The following is a 20,965-nucleotide window of genomic DNA, read 5'->3' on the forward strand; positions in this document are numbered from 1 at the left end:
TTAACTGTACCGACGATGTCCTTTGATACTTAGGATGAAATTTACTTATTAAAACTTATTACTGTGGTTATTACGTGTGTTTATTTAGTTCATATAGTCGAGTCTACAACTTACTTGTGAAAGTTGCTCACTTTAATTATTTTTTAAAACTTTCTTACGTACTGTTCTTTTCAATGTGATATTCAGTTTTATCCTACTTGAAACTAAGTGATGGTCACTTCCAATTTCAAATCCTCTGTACACTGCCATATCCTGAACCAGCATGAAGATATCACTATCAACAATGAGGCTTTCTTATTTCTTGATGTCTTCTCTCTATGTGACCTTGTGCACATCTTTATGTTGGAACATGGCGTTAGTAATAACTAGTCCATGTCCTGAACAGAAGTCCAGCAAATACCATTATTATTAGCTCTGTAGTTGAAGTCCTCCATAATAATTACTTGCTCTTTATACACTCTTTAATTGCTGATTCATACTATTTGTATCATCCTTCATATCTCCTGGTATACAGCAGCAAAACTGTATATTTGTCTTGTCATCTTTATCTCACACCAGATGGTGGCTTCAAATGGACTATTTCAACAGAATTCCAACTGAACTCCTTTTTTAGCGCAGTTCATCTGCTATCGATACCCCTCTTTCCATTCATTTCTCTTATCCTCTACCAATACTATATCCATCACATTCTATCTCACTACTGGCAATAACTAAATTACTCTCCTTTGTTTTGAATGCTCCTAGCATTTGTATATATAAAGTGCAATAACCCAGCTAAGCCCACAGGATTGCAAAACAGCTCCCTCTCTCCCAATAGCTCTAGTTTTCCTGATGCTGCACATCCAATCTCACTTCATTCAACAATTTTTCCAGACTCCGAACATCAATTCTATTGAGACAAACCATCAACTTTGTATAAGTTCTTTCATCCATCAAACTCAACTCCACACATCCACAACCTCCATATCGTTCCTTCTTCATAACCTGTGCATACTGTGGCAACAGGCTCATCTTAATACTCTCACTCTTCTCTTTTGCTACATGGAAGAGTTCAGTAACTCTTCCATGTCCTTCCTCATAATATGCTTGTTGCATTTCAAATCATTCGTTCCTGCCAAAACACACCCTTTCATTTTACCCTTCTGCATTCAAATAGCTTCGCTAACATTGTTCAGTACACCCAGAAGCATGATTTCATCACTCTCTCATCAAGGAGACTTCTTATAATGGAATCGCTGTACAACACCCTGTCCTTACTTTTCCTTTCTTGCTTAGTTTGCATTCCTTTCTCCATAAGGGAAGCTAATTTTTGGTAAGGCTTGAAAGCTATATGTCACACCATATTAAAAAGCTTGCAATTTTTTCTGAGGTGTATCAGATGTCAGGAATGGCAATTGATTTTTTTGTTTTCTAGTTTCTGGGAAAAAAAAAAAAGATACAGACCCCACCCAAACATATGCACACAAAAAAGCACTACTCCAAAATTATTAAACAGTTATATCTTGGCATTATGAAACAATCCAAAAACTTAAACCTTATAATCCCAGAATTCCTCAGATTTATGGACTTAAAAAATATACAAATGGAACACATTTCCCCTGCTTATAAAGTGGACAAACACTTAGTTCTAGAGACTATTGTGGGTTTGAAAGGAGCTGAGTTTAGACCGTTTTCAAAATGTTTCATGAAGTATTGGGGAAAGGGAAGCCTATAGCCATACCTTCAATCTGCTTGTAAGTTTTCCTCACCATATAAAATAGCCTGAAAAACTAAATAAGGCTGCTATGTCATGGAGAAAGCTTTTTTTTTTAACAGTACATTTGTGAATAGGGATACTATGTCAAAAGTGACTGTCAGTATCGTTAAAATACATTTGACAACAAGATTTGAAGTATACAGCTGATGCAAAGTGGATAGTATGTTCTCCATTTGGACACATGCAAAGACATTTTTAGCACACCTCAACAGCCAACATAAATGTATCTGTTTAGCTACTGAAAAGGAAACAATATATGTCTGCCCCTACCTGATATTCTGATCACTTGACTACCCAACAGATCCTTTTCTGTCTATAAACTTACCACACTGGAAGATACATCATCACATCTCCCAGCAATATAGTATTATCAAAATCTTAGTTAATTGAACAGAAATCGATTACATCCACAGCACGTTTTATAGCCAATGGCTTTCTCCTTCACAAAATCAACTGAAGGCTCTGCTTCCCCCCCCCCCACACACACACACACAAAATCAACTGCTGTTTCCTACTTCTAGAACATCTCAGGAAAAAAAATTTCATTTTAAAAAATAACATACAGACTGCCTTCAAGCCATACCAACAATTAGCTACTCTCATCCACTCGTGGAAAGATCCTCCACGCAAAAGGTCTTGAGATATGAGGCACCTCTTTAAAAATTATTACTTTTTTGCTTTATATTTTGGTTGCCACATTGTCATAGAAGTAGGGTAGGGTAGGTTATTTCAGGTCTATTCTAAAATTAATTTTTCAATAAGTAAAAAATCTGAAGAATGTGTTAAACAAAGTATCTCTTGGCATGTATCAACTGACTTCCATTACAGCTGCATCTCAACTGGCATGATCATATTCAAACTGTCTCGAACTGAGTGCATTAAAAGTTTATTCATTATTCAAAATATGGTCAGAACCCGCTGCTAAATTTTCTAATCATTCATATCTTAAATTGCAAATATCCTTAATGATTGTTTAACAACCCATGCATATTTAATCATGTTTGGGTTAGATGTGATGGATATACAGGTTATAAAAATAAGATAATACTCTTACTTTTTTAGTAGATGTGTTGGTTAACAAATTTTGAAGTGCAGTCTAACAATAATATTAAAAATATTTAATTAAAATCTCTCTCTTCTGCATTTCTTAGATCCTTTCATATAGATCACAAGTTAAAAACAGGATGTTTGAAACAATGAAGGAAATGAAAACGACTCTGGTAGTTTTAAAAATGAACATGTTCATGCATCAGGATCAAATATTTGTAATGAAAGCTGTGTGTGTGTGTGTGTGTCAGAGAGAGAAACACAAATTTCTGAAAGGTGAAGGGAAAGAGGTATGCTGGTACATTTATCAAATTTGTTGCCATCACTGCATCCATCCAGGCTGCCAGTTAATACTGCTAGGTCCTGTCTTTTATACTGTGTTGAAAATTTCTTAGTTTATTTCTTTGTATACATGAAGATAGGTCATCTTTATGAACCATGAAAAATATTGGTATAGTAATTTATTAACTAAATAAATGGGCCTCTGTAGCTCAGTCAGTATAGACAAAGCTTTGGTCTGAAAGACCTGGGTTCAATTCCCATCTATGACATAAGGAAATTTTATCTTCCTTTAAACTTCAACATGAGTTATCTGGTTACGATTTCATAAATCTGGTGAAAGGGGTGGAAGTAGATGTTATGGTTTCAGATTTTCTGAGCGTATCTTATGTCTACACACAAATGTCAGGAGCTTTAAGAAGAAATTGGTTCAGTTTGTTGTTTTGGTGAATACATTGTGGCCTAAATTGTTGGTATTAGTAATACCTGGCTCTCAGAATCATATGTAAAGGGTAATACTAACGACATCCAAATATTTGAGTTCAGGTGGGGTAGAACCTCATGAAAACAATAACAGTCCAATGGAGCAGTGAGTTTGAGGCATGATGTATAGGCTAACAGGATGAAATATATCATCGGTGTTGCTGGAGATGAAGAAATGCATTGCCAAATCACCCTTATGAGTGATTTAAATTACCCAAATATTGACTGATTATCTGAGCATGTGAAAGAAGTAATATGAGCCAAAAAATGTTAGATTTGATCATAATGTTCGAAGGGGGGGGGGGTCTCAGTTAAGGACGTGATTGTTTGCCACAGTTGGTGACAATGATCATGCTGTACTGCCTCAGGAAGTAGCTAAGTATATATGGATGTTCCAATTAGGATAAGTTACATGCTGGAGACGAAGAAATGCATTGCCTAATCACCCTCCTTATGAGTGACTTAAATTACCTAAATATTGACTGATTATCTGAACATGGTATTAGTTACTGAATAGAATGGATATCAGCAGTGCATGGGAAGCTTTTAAAAGATGCTTAAATAATGTTGTATCTGAATGTGTCCTTAGATTTTTAAGGACAAATAAAGGTGGGAGTAAAATGAATGTGCACCATGTTAATGCAACTATATTAAGCAAGAGATTGCACAAGAGGATTATACAGAAAGTATATTGTGAGAATATACTCGCAATATACTTCTGGGAGGGGGGAAGGGGAGAAGGAGTTGTGTTGTGAAATATATAAAGACCACAAAAGTTAAATATTGTATGGAAAGTTAAGTCAATTATGAAAAGAAATTGCCTGTGCAACCCAAAAGAAATGAGATTTATTGTTATGCTGCAAGTAAAATAAAGGATGCATGTGGAAGTATAACTTTTCTGAATGCAGACAGTACTAGTCAGAAGCATGCAAGACTGTTCAAACAATGAGTATTCAATTTCTATCAACCTGGTGTATGATCCAATTTTTTTGGAGTGAACAGTGGCCAGATATATTAATGACTATTTTATCTAGATTACTGTTGACAACAGAAAGTCCTGGAACATAGCTGACAAGTAATTCAAATTTCTGTTTGAGATTGTCATGCATGGTATTAAAATCCTATTTGGAAGGTTCCAATGAAATTCAGACAATGACATTAAAAAACTCCACAGGAAACACAGGTGAAATCATCTCCAAGAGAACTAATTTCAATATTTGAGAAAGCTAAGGATTTTTCTGGCTTTGTTGAGCTGACATTAAGAGACAAGATTTATATGACCAAAAAAAACTTCAATTTTATAACAGGCAGGAATAACCTGGCCTACCTTACATATCAACTCCACTTTCTACATTAGATAATGCAGGCCACCTTCCATAAGAAAGGTGAAACATGTACCTGTCAGGTATGATGTCCAATGCGAAAGGTTTCATAACTGGAATACCCTTATAGACCTGTTTAGCACTCAACATTTACTTGCTTCACTTTGCTGTCTTCACTGTTCTCAAAATTCTGATACTACACTGACATTTTTGATTATCTCTAAAAGTTGACCACATACAGTAACTATCCACAGTGAGACAATCTTCCTTGGAGATTTGTACACCCATAATTCTGACTCTTACCTCTAATTTAACAGATTAAGTTGGAAGAGAAATGGAATTGTTTGCTGTCAGTAATGATCTAATGCAAATTGTTAACCAACCTATCTACCAGAATTCCAGATAATTCTCATCATTTTCCCAACAACCTGTACCTTTTCTTAACCAGAATCCAACACGACTGCTGTTGACTCTCCTCTTGGCAACTCTGACCATAACTGGTACTTATTTCATTTTCTACAGATAAACCTTTTCCCAGTCAATCTCAGCCTATGGGCACTAAAATGCTGCCAATTGAGAAGACCTTTGGAATTTCCAAGGCCTCTTTTCCATGATTTAATTATTGTTTTGGTTCACTTGATCCAATCAAATAACTGAAATTATTCTTGCTGGAATCAGTGACTTTATTCCATAAGCCACTCAAAACTTCCTCCCTTTTCCAAGCCCTGGTTTTCCAACAAATGTTCGTAATCATGACGAAAATATGGCATACATTCAATGGCTCAAATTAAAAATTCCACCTCTTCACTCAGCTTAGACTACTGCAAAATCGAACACAAACGAAGGGCAAAATGCCCTAAACTTATCTCTTGTCAAATGACAGTTGATCATTCTGGTCTCTTACCAATTTGGCACTGCCGTGTTTTCATCTTGCTCTCCCCCCCCCTCCTAATAAATAGTAACATCATACATAAATAAGGCAATACCACTTGACATCCAATTCATGTTTAGATGACCAAGGCAGATCTCCCTCCACAAACTACCCACAGCATGATTACTTTGTTCATTCATCAGAAGAACATCATGAAAATACTCAGTAAATTCTTATTAGGTTACTGGCTTAGAATCCCTCCAATTATACTAAAAGCCTGTGCTCCAAAATTAACACCTATGTATTACTATTACAAAGTAATAGTAATACAAGAAATCATCTGTGATTCATCTGTGAAAGTGAAATCATCTGGCATCTATCCAATATCATGGAAGAAAGCATTTATCCAGCTTGTTCCTAAAAAGGGATATAACAGTTAACAAACAAAACCATCCACACTACTCTCACTCTCAAAAAAATGAGAAAGTTCATTAACAACCAACTACTTCATTACAACATCTTATTTCAAAAATGTAGCAACCAAAACAAGGAAGTATTCATTTGCTTCATCGACTTTGAGAAAGTATTTGACAAAGTCCAACATACTAAAATGACTGAATTATTAAAAAGAACTGGATTAGATCAGTGGCCGCCAAGGGTCGATATGACATTGTTAGGGGTCGATTCAGGCTCAGGGGTCAATAGAAAAATATAAGACATCATTGTATGGGTAATATTTAATTCGGTTAACTTGGATTACCTCCATGACAAAAGACATGGAGGTAATGACAATGCAATTAAGAGTGAATCGTGGGATCAGTACCTCCCATCTTATAGGTCCATGAATAGGACCTGTAAGATGGAGTAAGGTCATGAAAATAGTTACTGAGGCCAATCAAGTAGGCCAAAATGACGTATTTACCAATAAACGGATGTTGGTGGTTCCTGCCGGCCGGCACAGTGGGAGCGAGATTGCAACACATGCATGGTTCTTATTTACTGATACTCACAAGTATTCGATCCCAGTCTCATTTTTGCACATCAACATACAAGTGAGCGTTAATGTTCTAAAATTCATCAACATACATATTATAATTCAATCGTTATTCATAGTTGAGCAGCACTGGTAGTAATACCAGTGATAGTAATAATAGTAGTAATAGTAATATAATAATATATACTATATTATACATACAATAAACACTGTAACTATAAAATAAACAATCTAAAAACTCACATAAGCGTCTTTTTTTTGCTTGTCCTATTATAATTACGTAATAGTAAAATATAGTGGGTCGATAACAAGTCAAGAAACTCTTGAATGGGTCGACGGACAAATAACTTTGGCGACCCCTGGATTAGATGGTAAAGACATCAGGATCATAAAAAACTTATATTGGAACCAAAAGGCATCTGCTCAAGTTGATGACATTATTAAGGACTCCATTAACATTAAACAAGGAGTAAGGCAAGGAAGTATGCTGTCACCCCCTCCTTCTTAACAAATACTCAGAAGACACATTTCTAATAACTTAAAAGGGAGAGAGAGAGAGAGAGAAGGATTAATGTAAATGGTGAAATCATCAATAACATCCGATATGTTGATGATAGAGCTCTCCTCTGGCTGACAATATTCAGGATCTTCAAATTCTTCTTGAACTAGTGAATGAAAAGAGTGAAAAAAATAGGATTAAGAATAAATATCACCAAAACTAAATTCATGGTCATAAGCAAGAAACCAATTCTTAATTCTGCACTTTCTCAAAACAGGAAACAAATAGAAAGAGTGACAAAATTTAAATAACTCAGATGCTGGTTAAATGAAGAATGCAATTCAGAAATGGAAATAAAAGTTAGAAATGAAATGGCAAGGAAAGATTTTCTGGTGAAATAAACACTGTGTAAACCACAATTTAAATTTACAGCTTGGAGCATGCATGGTTAAATGCTATGTATGGTCTGAACTACTGTATACAGTGCAGAAACTTGGACATTGAAGACAACATCGATATAAAAAAAAAAAGCTTTAAGCCTTTGAGATGTGGTTATATAGATGAATGTTAAAAATTCAATGGACAGCAAAAACATCCAATCAAGAAGTACTGGAACAAATGAGGAAATCACGTGAACTTTTAGATACCATAAAAAGAAGAAAACTGCATATCTTGGTCACCTACTTCATAATGAAAAATATAAAATATTATAAAAGGGAAGAAAAATGGAAGAGGACAAGGAAGACTAAGAAAATCTTGGCTGCCAGACATCAGGCAGTGGTCTGGCATGAGCTCTAAGAATCACAATAAAATATGCCAAGGTGGTCGCCAACCTCCGATAGGAGATGACACTCAAAGAAGAAAAAGTATGGATTTCACCACTTTCATTCACAGATCTCCTAGCTAACATTTGCCACCTTTGGAGAAATTCATGTAGTCTCTGAAGCCCTATTACCTTTTGTGAGTGGAATGCACCTTCCATTCTACAGTTGTGTGCTTGGTAGATGGTTCATCTCATCACTTTTTCCATCAATGCTGGAATCCTTTCTCTTACCCTCTTCCTCCTATGATGGCAATGATCTAGTCTCTCTCTCTCTCTGCACTCAAATAATATCAATAGTTCTGCTGATACTTCATCTCCTCTTTTTAATCACAAAATCTTGGAATGCTCAAATGTTAAGTTTCAAAATCCTCTATAATCAATGTCTTACACACTAATCTTGCCATTCTCAAGTGGGATGAAGATAACATGGGAAATTTTAATTCTGCCACAACACAATCCCATCTATTTCTCAGGAGAAACACAATGTTTCACTCTTTCTGCTTGCCAGCCAAGATTGGGTTTGAGCTCACTTTCGCATGAAGCCCATCCTAGCATGCTCATATTCACAGCCTCTTGCTTCCAAATAGGTATTCTTTTCCATTCAGAAAATTATTTTCTTCTGCTCAAGTCCTAACACTATAAATCCCAAATCTGTCCAACCTACAGAATACTGTTCTCATGTTTGGGGCACCATGGTGCCCCAAACATTCTGGATACAGTGTTGGGTTAATATATGATCCCAATCTGCGATTCCAACCAACTACTTTCCTGCAGATGCTCTGTTTCTGCATTATGTATTTCCTATGAGCATTTCTACTGGCATTGTTTCAATGAACTACCTCCCCCCACTGCTGCTAGTCAAAATCTGACATAACACAATCCTATCTATTTCTCAGAGGAAAGACAATGCTTCACTCAAGCATACTTCCATGCTTCCATTCTGCAGAATGCATTCTGACAGAATACAATGTATTTGTATACTTATATATGGAAATAATTTAAGCATGTGATCAGCAAAAGCATGAAGACTCAATTGTTTGCTAAGAAAGTAGTGAAGGAGTTCAATGGGTCAACAGTCAGTAATTGAGTGTTTGCTGATGAATGAGTTCAAGAGAACATCCATACATAGTTCAGCTCCAAACTTGCAACTTCTCATTCTCTTCTTTCATTCTATCTTTCTGGGTTCGTTATAATAGACTTCCTTATACTACTTTGTTCAATTAACACAACAACCAGCTCTTCAAGAAAATACAATTATGGATTCTTTTCTTCTCTCTTAATAACTTGCCCATACATGGCACTGTCGTGTTATACATCTTGATATTTCTCATGGTGGAGGGCTAATTTAAAAAAAGTATACAGAGGAACAGAATCCAGAAAAAGGTGGGCAACTAGATGTGTACTACAAGCCTACATACTTGGGCCAGTCTAATTTGTATAACTTATACATGGAAATGATTTGAGAGGAAATATTCAGTTACACACATACAAAATTCATTTGCTGATTATGAAAAAAACTCATAGGATTACTGGGTATTGAAGAACATCCCAAGAAGCAGAAATATGGAAGTCATTATTCCTAAGGCTTGATATGGCTACATAGACTACTGCACACAGATCTTGTTTGCCTTGTTAGTAATGAAGAGGATCCAGAGGCAAAAGTGACTAAGATGACAAGTCAAGTGAATGTTTCGTATAAGGATAGACAGATTTCTGAGCTATAAAGTTCTGTTAAGAAAGAATATGTGGTAAAATGTAAGTTAAAGAGGTTTCAGAGGATTGATGCCAAATAAAAATACATGATAAGAATAAGGAGAATAAGAGAATTGCATAAAGTGAGTTAATCCTGGAAATTGTGTAAGAATGTGATCAGCAAGAGTATGAAGACTAGATTGTTTGCTAAGAAAGTGGTGAAGTGGAATGGGTCAACAATCAGTAATGAGTGTGTGTTGTTGAATGAGTTCAAGAGAAGAATGATAAGTATTGTGCAAATAATGGTTTAGCTGCACCTCCACAATAAGCGACTCTGTGAAGATGCCAGTGTAAAATTAAATGTTCTTTATTTAAAGAAACAGAAATAATATGTTCTTTATGCTCCTTAATACATACACAGATTACAAAGTTTTATTCATCTGTATTCATGAATCAAAAAAATCACACATCACAAACTCATTTCAACAGGCTCACTGTTCTATTTGTTAATTTTTATTATGCATTATGATTTATTGAGACTAATGCAGTTTCTAATGAAAGTCAGTAATGAAATGCCTCTAATTCTCACATTGTTTTATTTCTCTTTTTATATATGGATACTATGAGAGTTCTACTCCAATCATCTGGAATTCATCCCTCTGTCCAGGCCTTCTGTACAATGCAGTGCAGCCACTAAGACTTTTATACCTCCATACTTCAGCATTTCTGGTTGAATATCATCTAATCCCACTACCTTTCCACATTTCAGGCTTTTGATGGCTTTTTCTATTTCAAGTATGGATATGTATTCCCGATTGCATGCCTGTTGAGTATTTTTTACTACTGTGCTGTTACTGATTGTTTTGTTTAGCAATTTTTCAAAGTAATTACTCTGTACATCAAGGATATCTTTTTCTCCAGTTTTCATGTCACTTTATCATCTCTAATTCTTTTTTTATAGCACTTGTTCCTCCATTTTTGAGCTTTTTCAACAGCCCAAAATATTTTGCCACCTTTTTGATATTTATTTTCTATGTTCTTACCAAAGTCTTCCCATCACTTTTGTTTAGCCAGTTTTACACAGAGTTTAGCTTTCTTACATTTGTCTCTCTGTATTCTCTAAGAGCACAAGCTGACTTATTTGCCAGGAACTTTTGATATGCTTTCTGCTTTTCCTTCACTGCCTCTTTAACTTCCTGTATTCACCATGGAGTTCTGATTTTTCTATAGGATAGAAAAATCAGAACTCCATGCAGACAACCTTACCACATGCCTCTCTGACTGAATCAATCAATCAATGTTTTCTTCAGGGCTTGCCACTGAATCTCCAAGGTTTGGTTCTTGTTCTCAAATTTTTATTTTTTCTTGAATAATGTTTGTGTATTTTAATCTACAGTTCACATCTGAGAGCTGCTCAACTTTTATTTGCTTTAAAACTTTCTTACATGTTCTTCTTTTCAAAATGAAATTCAATTTTATCCTGCTGAAGACTAAATGGTGATCACTTCCAATTTCAAATCCTCTATACACTCTAGGGTTCTGCACCAGTGAGAAAACATCACTATCAATGAGACTTTTCTTATTCTTTGCCTCTTCTCTCCATGTGAATTTGTACACATTTTTATGTTGGAACATTGTGTTAGTAGTAACCAGTCCATGTCCTAAGTAGAAATCTAACAGGTATTTGCCATTATTATTAGCTTTGCTCTTTTTTCCAAATTTTCCCCAAAATATTTTTGTATGTCTGACAATCATTTGTTACTTATATACACTGGCTAATGACTTCACGTTTCCTTAGTATTCTATAATGCAAAACACATCCTTTTGGGAGTGTATAATGCTATCCGATTTTGACCTTTGAGATTGAATCAGTAGGAACCAAACCTAGAAGAGATACCAAGGTTGAAGTAATAAAATTTTACATCTTTTCATTACCTGCATATAGGAAATATAACTTCTGCATTACTTCAACTTGGTACTTTTTCTGGGTCCGACTCCCACTGATGTGGTTTTCCATGGATGTGGGAGTCTGCTGAATTCCATTATCTGCTTTGCCTACAGTAGTGCTTTTACTGATATGGTCTTTATCAGGATCCTTTGGTGGATGCTTTTTCTTGGGAGATGAACAGTTCTGCTTGGTGACTGGGTCTGCATGTCACTGAATGGAGCCACTGCTGAGAATCTGAGTGATTGAGAGTTAATGAGTTAAAATGATCCTTTGGTTCACTCACTGTGGTTAGAAGGACTGCTTAATTTTTGGAAATCACTCTTTACTTATACAAAGGTTAAGACTGGTCTGGATAGTAGCTCATCCCATAATGTAGAACATTATACATGCCTGAAAGGATAAGTGCTTTACATGGGATGCTAAATGCAATTAATGTGAAGTCATTAGCCACCGTATACAAGTAGCCTAGTCATAAAGATAGTTCATGTGCAAACTTGTTTATACTTGGCTAAAGGATTAAAAGCATGAATATAACTTCTTGCTATCTTTAATTTAATTTATAATCAAGTGAAAAAAATTTGGTAAGGCAAATATTTTTTATAATTATAATAACAATTGTATTTTAATAGATGATCCACCGAACATTTTGCTTGTATTCCATTCCTATTACTGTTACAGCTGAAGATGTACTATTAATTTTAGTATGAAATATCTGTCCTTTTACTAATTAAAGATATCACTGTGGTTTTTACGTGTTACTTTATTATTTAACAATAATATAGGAATATATGGAGAACATACTCTAAACAGAAATGGCAAAAAATTGATAGACTTTGTAGTTTATAATAACCTTAAAATAATGACTTCTTTCTATAAACATAAAGACATACATAAATATACTTGGGCAGCAAAAGGATGGAAACCAATATTAGATTATTTTATCTTAAATGAAAAGACAAAGTTTTCTTTAGATGTTAGAGTTCACAGAGGATATGAAGTAACTAGTGACCACTTCCTCGTTAAAATAAAATTAAGATTACCACCTAAATGACTAAAAATAACAAGAACAGAAAGAAAATTTAAAACATTTGTTTATAAAACTAGATTATTAAATGACATAAATATACAATGGCTATATGAACAAAGAATTAACCAATATTTAAATAAAATAAAACAAAATGAAGAAACAGAAATAGAATGGCTTAATATAAAAATGATACTAAATACAGCAGCAAATGAAAGACCAAAAAATTCAATAAAAGAAAAAAACTGAAGATATGGGATGAAACAATCAAAGAAATAATCAAAATGAAAAAAGAAGCCTATCATAAATGGTTAAGCAGTAAAAGATTAGAAGATGAAATAGAACATAGGTGGCCAACGGCAGGCCACATGCGGTCCATAACGTGATTTTGTGAGGCCCGCAGCAGGATAAAAACTATATTAAATTATATGTATTATAATTTAGATATTAGTTTTGATTGCAGATTTCCTGATTGATATACTAGTTATATTCATTATTTCTGATGATGGAAACAATTTATATTCTCAACATAGAATCAAAATTGCTTTAAAAAGATTACTCAATTTATAAAATCTACTGCTTCTCTGTGCAAGTTGTAGTAGTGAAAGTGGTAGATTCTATGTGCTCCAGAGTAATGCATCATTGACAGCCGCTTGCTCTGGTCTGGTTGCAGCGATCAGTTTCACAGTTAACAGTGTTATTGTTGCAGTTTGTGTCCCCTGATCAGTTACTTCAGCCTCTGTGTACTACGAGTAAGAAACGTAAGATCTGTGAAGAAAACAGGTCATTTCAGGAGAAATGGGAAAATGAATTTCTGTTTATAAACAATAACGACAACAAACCATAGAAATATCAAAAACGATGGCTTTTAAAGGACAAGATCCAGTAAGGACTAAAATAGTACAGGTAACCCTCGCGTATAATGCGGATGTTAGGTTCCATAGAAATGCGGCGTTATATAAATCACGTTATGCGAGACTCATATCACATAGAAAAAGTAGGGTTTGGTTCTGAAGTAGTTTTTTTTTTAAATTATATAAACAACAATGACATATCCAACAAAAAATATTTTTAAGACTATTACACTTTTATATATATAATGTTCGTCAAGTAGCTTTATTTTATTATCCTATATGTTTCGCCAATATTTTTCTATCGGCATCTTCAGGGAATACAAACTATTAAGCTATATGAAGGTAACAGACTAGGTTATAACTAATGGTTCTAATTCATACAAAAAATTAGTATTGAACGAGGTAATGCACGTGTCTCGGGAACGTGATTTATTCGTTATGGTTCATAATGTAATTGTCATGAAAGTTCATTTCTTTGATGTTTAATGATCTGATAAAAGTTTTCCAAATTTCTGGTAAGGTTAGGCCTTGATTCTTGTTTAGGTTTTCAGTTTTACGGGCGACTGTAGCTGCTTCCTTGAAGGTTCTTGAATGGTAGTTATCTTCTATATAGGGCATAAGGCTCTTATCCCACTCAATGTGATGGTTAGTAGTGGCAAGAAAGGCCTGAAATGTCTTGTCTGTTGTTTCTGACATATCCTGTGTGTTCTTTCTTTCTCGTTTCAAAGCTTCTAGAGGTCTGACCTACATAATACCACATGAGCAAGGTATATTATATACTCCAGAGTACTTGTAGAATGGATGAGGATCTTTCGGTGATCTTAAAAATTTCCGAATAGTGTTGATTGGCTTGAATGCTACTCTGATATTATGTGGTTTTAGAAGGTTAGCTAATTTTTTGGAAATGCTGCTGACAAATGGAATAGTAATAGTACTGATGTATTGGACGTCATCACGTTGTCTAGGTGGTATATCAGTCAAGAGAATCTTGTAGAGTCTTTTTGGATAACCATTTAAAGATAGTTCTCTTGATATTGTAGTTAATTCCATTAGTAGGTCATTCTTATCTGTTGTGTACTGTATAGCTCTTTTTTTTGAGCATATGGATAATGCCAAGTTTCTGAGCTATATGATGAGACAAGGTGAAATGGAGGTAACATTCAGTATTTGTAGATTTTCTATAAACAGATAGGTTGATACTATTATTGGTTTGTTTCTTTATTAGGATGTCAAGGAATGGCAGTTTTCCATCTTTTTCAATTTCTAATGTGAATTTGATGATATGGTGGAAACTATTGATTTCGTTAAGGTAATCTATTAGTTCTTCTTTCATATGATCCCAAATGATAAAGATATCATCTACATATCTGTACCAACTTTTCGGTTTTGAAATGATCTGGGATGAGATTTTTCTTCTAGATCTTCCATGAATAAGTCAGCACAAGGAGGGGAGAGGGGGCTACCCATGGCTAATCCAGCGATTTGTTTATAGACAGTTTTTTGCCAAATGAAATAGTAGTTAAACAGTGATTGAACAAAGTAGTGATGTTTCTTGGGAACAAGTTGTCTAAGATGTTGATGACTTCAACCACTGGAATGTTTGTAAACGATGTAATATCTAGGCTTGCTAGTATATCCTCTTCATAGATACAGATGTATCTATGAAGAGGATAATCTAATGGAATTAACTACAATATCCAGAGAACTATCTTTAAATGGTTATCCAAAAAGACTCTACAAGATTCTCTTGACTGATATACCACATAGACAACGTGATACCGTCCAATACATCAGTACTATTACTATTCCATTTGTCAGCAGCATTTCCAAAAAATTAGCTAACCTTCTAAAACCACATAATATCAGAGTAGCATTCAAGCCAATCAACACTATTCGGAAATTTTTAAGATCACCGAAAGATCCTCATCCATTCTACAAGTACTCTGGAGTATATAATATACCTTGCTCATGTGGTATTATGTAGGTCAGACCTCTAGAAGCTTTGAAACGAGAAAGAAAGAACACACAGGATATGTCAGAAACAACAGACAAGACATTTCAGGCCTTTCGTGCCACTACTAACCATCACATTGAGTGGGATAAGAGCCTTATGCCCTATATAGAAGATAACTACCATTCAAGAACCTTCAAGGAAGCAGCTACAGTCGCCCGTAAAACTGAAAACCTAAACAGGAATCAAGGTCTAACCTTACCAAAAATTTGGAAAGCTTTTATTAGATCATTAAACATCAAAGAAATGAACTTTCATGACAATTACATTATGAACCATAACGAATAAATCACGTTCCCGAGACACGTGCATTACCTCGTTCAATACTAATTTTTTGTATGAATTAGAACCATCAGTTATAACCTAGTCTGTTACCTTCATATAGGTTACTAGTTTGAATTCTCTGAAGATGCCGATAGAAAAATATTGGCGAAACATGTAGGATAATAAAATAAAGCTACTTGACGAACATTATATAAAAAAGTGTAATAGTCTTATAAATAATAGTCAAGAAAAATTTCAACACAAAAAATATTTTTATTTAATTCAGGTAATTCATGTAAGTCATGTAAGTTAAGAAGACAAACTGTGAAACAAATACATAGTATATAAACTTATAAAAATACAAATTGTACATAAACTTCATTGCATTATGATGCATAAATGTTTTAGACAAAATAAAACAAGTGCATATTTTAATCGTCATCACTGTCTTCAAAAATAACATTTCATAGATGGTCTTTATTTACGAGTGGCTGGACGTCATCATCACTTGAAATCTCTTGGACATCACTTGTATAATTCTCATTGCATACCTCGGCTGGTTTAGTTATCAAGAAGTCAGTAATATCCTGGAGCTAAAGAAATATCCAATTGTCCAGTGTATTTTCCGGAGCACTCCAATGAGAGATCATTATATCTAAAATAACTTCTTAACTTTCTTGTGAAGTCCAAACCTTCTGCTAATTTCTTCAAACTGAATTCTTTCAAGGATTCATCACAATCAGAATCTTCAGCAGAACTTTCCCTGCCATTTGGTTCGACATCATCTATTAATTGTACCAGTTCCTCCTCATTTAAATCTGTTTCCCTCAATTAATTCACTAATTTCATTTTCAACCATATCGCAAACGCCCTCTCAACCAAAAATGTGTGCAACGTTTATTATACGACTTAGCTCGGCATTCACTGGAGGTACGAAATTTTGTTCCAGAACATAGTCAGGCCATATTTTTTTCCAGCAAGCATTCAGCATAGGGGGTTATAATTCCTTAATGGACAGAGAAATAATTTTCACGCAATTCAATATTGAAAACTTTTTCCACGCTTGAGGCACTGCCATGTTGGGTTAGATTCCATTTTTTCCGAAATTAATTGGAATGTTCGACGAATATAATACGATTTAAATGTTGATATTATTCCTTGGTCGAGTGGTTGAATAAGTGAAGTAGTATTAGGCGGAAAAGTTATTTTAATATTCAGATGTCTTAAATTTGTTGGGTGACCTGGTGCATTATCTAAAATCAGTAGAATTCTGAAATCAATATTCTTATTTTTTGTTTGTAAATTTCTACATTGAACACTTGATTCCCAATTTTCAAACATGCTAGCTGCAACCTATGCCTTCTTGCTGGCCCACCAATAAACAGGTAGGTGGACTTGTTGAGCCATTTCATAGGGAAATTTTAATTTTCTCTTTGAGAGAAATGGAGTTTCTTTTCAATGTTGTTTTTCCCTTTTAGTTTCAGTGATCATTAATAGAAAAATAATTTTTTTTGCATAAAAATAGCATTACATATTAATTATGTAACTCAAAAATAAAGTTCCCAGCTTGAGATTAACACACTTGTGATTTTTAATGCACTTTCCTGGCAGAAAAACAAAGATAATGTTAAACAATAAACACTTTATATGGTAAACAATTGACATACATGCATGCTAAAGGGTATTTCCCTAATATAAATTTGCTACTTATAATTACATTCGTCATACGTGCAGACACAAATTTAATGAAGATAAAATTTGATTTTTAAGTCGCACGGTATACGAAAAGATAAAGGGTTACTACAATTTGTAGACTGTGTTATATCGAAACAGCATTGTATAAGTACCGCGTTGAATAAGGGTTACTACAATTTGTAGACCGCGCTATACGAGGGTTGCATGTAATAGATAAGATTTTAAAATGGGTGAATTCATTTAATTACCTTGTGTATGATTACATATGAAAATGAAAAAGATATAAACCTAAAAATTGGAAAATATTTAAAAATAACAGGTGTAACTAATTCTATATTTAAACCAAACCTAGTACAAAAACAAACCAGACTAACCTAGATGAGTCTTTGACTCCATGAGGTCTTGTTTAATAATAATGTTTAATAATAAAAAGTATGATTTTTTAACGATACTTGTGACATAATGATTAGAAATATATACAAGTTTACACAGGAATAATGTTTAATTTGCCAAATATTTCGGTCTGAATATTACAGACCATCTTCGGTGGCTACATAGGAATTTTTTTTTTTTTTCTTTTTAAGATGGTCTGTAATATTCAGACCGAAATATTTGGCAAATTAAACATTATTCTTGTGTAAACGTGTATATATTTCTAGACTAAAAGTATACAATACAGTAGCCCTACCAGTTCTATTGTATGGAAGTGAAATCTGGACAATAAAACAAAAAGTCAAACATTAATAACAGCTGAAATGAAGAGTATGAGAAAAAGTGCAGAGTATACTCTATTTGATCACAAAAGAAATGAAGAAATTATGAAAGAATTAAACCAGGAATCATTAAAAGAAAAAAATTAAAAAAATATAAACACAAATGGATAGAACATGTTGAAAGAATAAAAACAGAAAGATTACCAAAATAAGCCTTAAATTACAAACCATTAGGAAAAAGAAAACCAGGACGTCCTCTTAAGAGATTCAATGATGACTTCTAAAGCCGTAACAGGCCATTCTAGGCCTAATTCCTTGATAGGCATGATGATGAAATATTTTTGGCATCCAAAAATATTATCACTGACTATAACTCACAGCTGGTCAACTTTGATTTTCTTACCCATTTTTACAACAAGATGGTGAACTTATACACACAGACGGAGAGCTGACCATACATTATCATATACTTCTTGACCTCTGGAACATAACACCTGACACTTAAACAGCAGGTGAACATGATTGGAACTTAGTTCCTGAACACACTTTGTGTGTGAAAGTTTGAAAGTTTATTTTTCACTTGGTTAGACTATAATAAATTTAGTTTAATCCTTTATCCAAGTGCGAACAAACAAAGTTTGCGCCTGAAAATATCTTCAGGACTGAGGTAAGATAGTACAACACCAAGCAACTCGCAGCAAAGGTGGATCAAGCTCCTGACTCCTTGTCTCAGTATCTCCCATAATGCACAGCACATCTCCTTGCAGACATGTATACTGCTATGCATTAAGGGAAGGGCCACTACCCATACTGGTTTTGACCTTTGTTGTGGTCTCGTCAGTGGGAGCCAGGCCCAGAGTGGAGATACTAAGGCAGAAGCAATAGGAGAGGTCATCCTTACCTATAGGAGTTGCCAAAAGGTGTGCCACCTTATTATTAAATTACTCTGGATTTAGAGAAAGATGTTTGAAAGTTTATTTTTCACTTGGTTAGAACTTGATCCACCTATGCTGCAAGTTGCCCAGTGTTATACTACCTTACCTCAGTCCTGAAGATATTTTCAGGCACAAACTTTGTTTACTCACACTTGGATAAAGGATTAAACTAAATTTATTATAGTCTAACCAAGTGAAAAATAAACTTTCAAACATCTTTCTCTAAATCCAGAGTAATTTAATAATAAGGTGGCAGTTGCCAAAACACCTTTTGGTAACTCCTATAGGTAAGGATGACCTCTCCTATTGCTTCTGCCTTAGTATCTCCACTCTGGGACTGGCTCCCACTGACGAGACCTCAATAAAGGTTGAAACCAGTATGGGTAGTGGCCCTTCCCTTAATGCATAGCAGTATATATGTCCACAAGGAGTTGGGAGCTTGATCCACCTTTGCTGTGAGTTGCCCGGTTTTGTGCTACCTTACCTCAGTCCTGAAGATATTTTCAGACGCAAACTTTGTTTGCTCACACTTGGATAAAGGATTAAACTAAATTTATTATTATTACACTTTGTGTGTGTATAAAATATTTGTCACATTAAACCATAACAGTTAAGGGTTTCTTCAGAGAACAATAGGTGTTACAAAGATAAAGACCTTAGAAAATTAAAAATACAGTAGACCCTGCTCTTAGAACCTAAAAAACTCCTGGAAACTATCATGAATTGAGCCATCATAATTTCAACATAATTTATGATTGACACTTTAACTGCAGGTAGACTCCATGTCATGAATTAGGGATACATTCTTGGAAATACAGTTTGAACCATATTTGCATGACATGATATAAACGTTTTGCTTTTTCACTATATAATTTAAGGAAATTACAACGTACTAGGATATACATTAAAATAAATTTTAATATATTTCAATATTTCGACAACGTCACGTTGCCATTTTCAAGAACTTAAGTACAAGACACGCGCACGCAGGCACAACAAAACAGTAAGTGAGGAAGAAGTAGGAAGCTATTATTTCTCCTAAAGTCCTGAACACACTTCAAAGTGTGTTCAGGACTTTAGATACTAAGACAAGTGACGTGAAGTCATTAGCTTCGTTATACGAGTTTCCCTAGTTCTGAAAACAGTTCAGACACAAACTTGTTTGCTTACACTTGGATAAAGGATTAAACCCAGAATATAATTTCTTGGTATCTTTAATTTATAATAAAACCAAGTGGGGAAAAACTTACAATTGAACACATCAAATGCATTCTGAATGGAAATCCAATTGAATGAGTAAAATATTTCAGCTATAACATGCAGTTTTTAGTGAAAATGAGAAGTTAAATATCCTTAAATCTGCACATGTCATACCAACTATCATTTTAAATGTTATTTGTAATGATATTCTGTTAATGTTATACAAATAAATAACGGAAAAACTCACGTAGAAATATTATTTAATAGTATAATTTTCGCCTGTGTGTCACAGGCATCTTCAGTACAATTAGGCACAAAAATTAAACACTAACTGACAATTCCAAAAAGCGCCACCTAAGTAGCTGGTGTAAGATAACTAAAAAGGTCAATAACTTTCCTAAAAAAAAAAAAAAAAAAAAAAAAAAAAATTTAATACAATAAAAAGTTAGGAAAGATTAGCTAATTTGTAAAGTACTATCTCCCATAAAGGTGATAAACGTAAGCCGTCGGATCTGTTTAAGTTAGGAGAATGAAGTAGAGTTTCACATGCTTCTT

The 20,965-nt window shown here is 34.3% G+C and overlaps 1 protein-coding gene across 1 annotated transcript in view; it reads right to left on the reverse strand.

Moving 5' to 3' along the window:
• LOC150104235 (LON peptidase N-terminal domain and RING finger protein 3) overlaps positions 1-20,965 on the reverse strand; it is a 197,281-nt gene that overhangs the window by 66,123 nt on the left and 110,193 nt on the right. The gene's annotated exons all lie outside the window — the stretch shown is intronic.

The sequence above is a fragment of the Typopeltis vanoorti genome, chromosome 8, assembly GCF_054136105.1.
Source record: "Typopeltis vanoorti isolate ZY-2024b chromosome 8, IOZ_Tvanoo_1.0, whole genome shotgun sequence".
Classification (NCBI taxonomy): domain Eukaryota; kingdom Metazoa; phylum Arthropoda; class Arachnida; order Uropygi; family Thelyphonidae; genus Typopeltis; species Typopeltis vanoorti.